Source organism: Eumetopias jubatus, unplaced genomic scaffold (genome assembly GCF_037043125.1).
Source record: "Eumetopias jubatus isolate StellerSeaLion01/CBP00866 unplaced genomic scaffold, mEumJub1_p1.0 scaffold_2, whole genome shotgun sequence".
Taxonomy (NCBI): Eukaryota; Metazoa; Chordata; class Mammalia; order Carnivora; family Otariidae; genus Eumetopias; species Eumetopias jubatus.
In genome coordinates this window covers 55352266-55356120 of record NW_028274808.1, presented here as the reverse complement: position 1 = coordinate 55356120, position 3855 = coordinate 55352266, and the positions used below count along the sequence as shown (strand labels likewise).

Here is a 3855-nt window from a genome sequence, read left to right as displayed (position 1 = left end):
CATTGGGTGGATGTTTGCACCGATGGTGCAAAAACAATGGTACATAAAACTGCTCATGTCTTAGCATGAAACAAGGCCATGGCTTCTAACTGTGCTAGGAGTCACTGTGTTCTTCAATCCCATGCACTCACAGAACAACAACAACAAAAGGCCTCTTTTAATTAAGAATGTTCTTGATGGCGTGCCTGAGGGGCTCCGTCGGTTAAGTGTCTGCCTTCGGCTCAGGTCATGATCCCAGGGTCCTGGGATCGAGCCCTGCGTCAGGCTTTCTGCTCAGCGGGGAGCCTGCTTCTCTCTCTCCCTGCCCTCCCCCTGCTTGTGTTCTCTCTCTCTCTCTCTCTCTGTCAAATAAATAAAATCTTAGCCTTTCAGCCAGAATCGCCATCTTCCAGTAATTCGCCAAAATGACCAACACAAAGGGAAAGAGGAGAGGTACCTGCTATATGTTCTCTAGGCCTTTTAGAAAACATGGAGTTGTGGGGCGCCTCGGTGGCTCAGTCATTAAGCGTCTGCCTTCGGCTCAGGTCGTGATCCCAGGGTCCTGGGATTGAGCCCTGCATCGGGCTCCCTGCTCGGCAGGAGGCCCGCTTCTCCCTCTCCCACTCCCCCTGTTTGTGTTCCCTCTCTCACTGTATCTCTCTCTGTCAAATAAATAAATAAATAATCTTTTTAAAAAAAAAGAAAAAGAAAACATGGAGCTGTTCCTTTGGCCACATACATGCGAATCTATAAGATAGGTGATATTGTGGACATCAAGGGAATGGGCACTGTTCAAAAAGGAATGCCCCACAAATGTTACCAGGGCAAAACTGGAAGAGTCTACAGGGTTACTCAGCATGCTGTTGGCATTTTTGTAAACAAACAAGTTCAGGGAAGATTCTTGCGGAGAGAATTAATGTACGCATTTAGCATATTAAACGCTCAAAGAGCCGAGATAGCTTCCTGAAGTGTGTGAAGGAAAATGATCAGAAAAAGAAGGAAGCCAAAGAGAAATGTACTTGGGTTCAACTGAAGCACCAGCCTGCCCCACCCAGAGAAGCACACTTTGTGAGAACCAATGGAAAGGAGCTGGAACTGCTGGAACCCATCCCCTATGAATTCATGGCATGATAAATGTAAAGAAAATAAAAGACCAGAAGACTGTAAAAAAAATAAATAAGATTAAAAAAATAAATAAAATCTTAAAAAAAAACCTTTAAAAAAAGAATGTTCTTGAAAAATCAGTAAAAATGATTACTTTGATTAAATCTCAACACTGAGTACTATGTTTTTAATATCCTGTGAAACAAAATGGGGCACACGGATAAAGCACTTCCGCTGATGCTGAAGTATGAAGGTTGTCTGCAGGAGAAGCACTGGTGATAGAGGTGTTATGAGCTGAACTAGCCTCCCTCTTCATTAAAATGCCATTTGTACTTGAAAGAATGACTGACAGACAATGGTTATTCAGATTGAGTTTTGGCCGATATTTATTTTTAAATGAACCAGGTGAGCCAGTCACTGAAAGGAATGTTGCCAACGATAAAATTTAAGCTTTAAAGTGAAACTTGAATTTTGAAAAATTTGCATTTGCCACTATGAACTTGATAGCTTCTCAATACATAAAGACATTTCTGATGAGACTAGTAGTTTTATTAATAATGTTATTTTTTTAAATATAACTCAATTAACTACGATTTTCCAAACAATCTATGCCTTATGTTATGATATCATGCCTGGGTAAGAGATCCATTCAAAGTGCAGGGTGGGATGCCTGGGTGGCTCAGTCAGTTAAGCATCCGCCTTCAGTTCAGATCATAATCTCAGGGTCCTGGGATGGAGCACTGTGTCGGGCTCCCTGCTGAGCAGGGAGTCTACTTCTCCTTCTCCCTCTGCCCCTCCCCCGACTTGTGCTCTCTCTCAAATAAATAAATAATTCTTTTTTTTAAGTGCAGGGTAGACCAATGGATTTTAATGAAACAGAAACACATATCATTGATATGGTTTCAGATATCACATTGTAAATAACCTTTAGGAAATTACCACTTGTCCGGTTGTGGTGTAGTGTCAAGGAACAGCTACAGTTATCTGAAAAGGCTATTTAAATACTCCTCCCTTTTCCAACTACATATCTGTTTGTAGATGGATTTCTTCATACATTTCAAGCAAAATAACATATAATGGATTGATTGCAGAAGAAGATATGAGAATCTAGCTGTCTTCTATTAAATCAGACATTAAGGAAATTTGTAAAAGTGTTAAAATAACACTTCTCTAATTTTTTTGGAAAATATAGTTATTTTTCATAAAGAATATTGTTAGCATGAAGTAAATAATATATTTTTAATTGCTCCATTTTAATTCCTAAGATTATTAATATCAATAGATACAGCTAACATGAACAAAACCTCTTTGGGGAACTCAATAATTTTTAAGACTGTAAAGGGGTCCAGAACCAAACACTGATTTAGAAGAATACTTAATGAAACATTGAAAATAGTGGAAATTCAATATCAAGGAGTAAAAAACAGAATATAGAAATGTCACCTAGTAGGGTGACAGCTAAATAAAAAAATACATGTACACAGAGAGGGAAGGGGATGACACAGAACAAAAAGAATAATAATTTAGGTAATTCAAGTTTCTTTTATTTTCATGAACTGTCCAAGTTTTCCACAACAACAAAATTTTGGCTTTATAATCAGGAAGAATAAAATTTCAATTCCAACCACAGATCATACATTTACATTATAATAGTGACAACCACCAAAAGAACATTATGTTTTCCTTTTATTAGTTATGTATAAGGATTTAATATGTCTGGCTATAAGACAATGAGGTTTTTTTTTAAGATTTTATTTATTTATTTGACAGAGAGAGACACAGTGAGAGAGGGAACACAAGCAGGGGGAGTGGGAGAGGGAGAAGCGGGCTCTCCGCTGAGCAGGGAGCCCGATGCGGGGCTCAATCCCAGGACCCTGGGACCATGACCTGAGCCAAAGGCAGACGCCCAACGACTGAGCCACCCAGGTGCCCCAGGACAATGAGGTTTTTAAATAAAGAAACTTCACAAAACCAAATGAGTGTATTTCTTCCTTGTAGTTCCCCTAGAAGGCTATATGCTTATTCCAATGATGTTTTTCGGAAGGCCTATTGAAGAAGAATTATCTGTAGAGAGAGTCCTCCACAGAAGAGATTAATCTTACATCTTCATAAAGATATGGCATTCTCTCTACTTCCCTCCTCTGCCAACTTCAGCTAACAGTGTGCGTGGTGGTTGATGTTGATCTGGAGAGGTGTTGAGAGCAATGAGGCAGGGCTGCAAGGCCACATGCAGAGAAGTAGCACAGGAAAGCCCCTCAGTCTCCAAATAAAAGCAAGTCTATCTGTGTAATGCGAGATCCTGTAGTGGCTAGCATAGGTTTACTTGGCTGTACTCTATAAAGGTGAATTAAAAGAAAAGGAGGAATTAATGACATTTTTTCCTTTTTTATCCCTACGCTGTACACAGTACAATATTAAACACAAAACAAAGGCTCAACTAAAGGATATTAATTGGAGCATCTATGACATTCTGCAGAGTTCTGGCTGGAGTCTTGGTTGTTAATATCAACTTGGTATTGAGCTTATTTAGACTAATGGGTAATTGAGGTGTTCTAAGGAGCCTCCAACTTGCTCTCCTACCAGGGTGACTAGTAGGGTGACAGCTACTACATTTGCCTAGGATTTTTCTTTTTTCTTTTTTTTTAAATTTTATTTGTTTATTTTTAAGAGAGAAAGAACAAGCCCAAGTGTAAGTACAAGCAGGGGGCGTAATAGAGGGAGCCTGATGCGGGACTCGATCCCAGGATCCTGAGATCATGTCCTGAGCCAAAG

At 39.6% G+C, this 3855-nt stretch overlaps 1 pseudogene; it reads left to right on the top strand.

The window, feature by feature from the left end:
- The first annotated feature begins 401 nt into the window (after window positions 1-401).
- Window positions 402-1121, top strand: LOC148164837 (large ribosomal subunit protein eL21-like; annotated as a pseudogene).
- Window positions 1122-3855: the final 2734 nt, after the last annotated feature.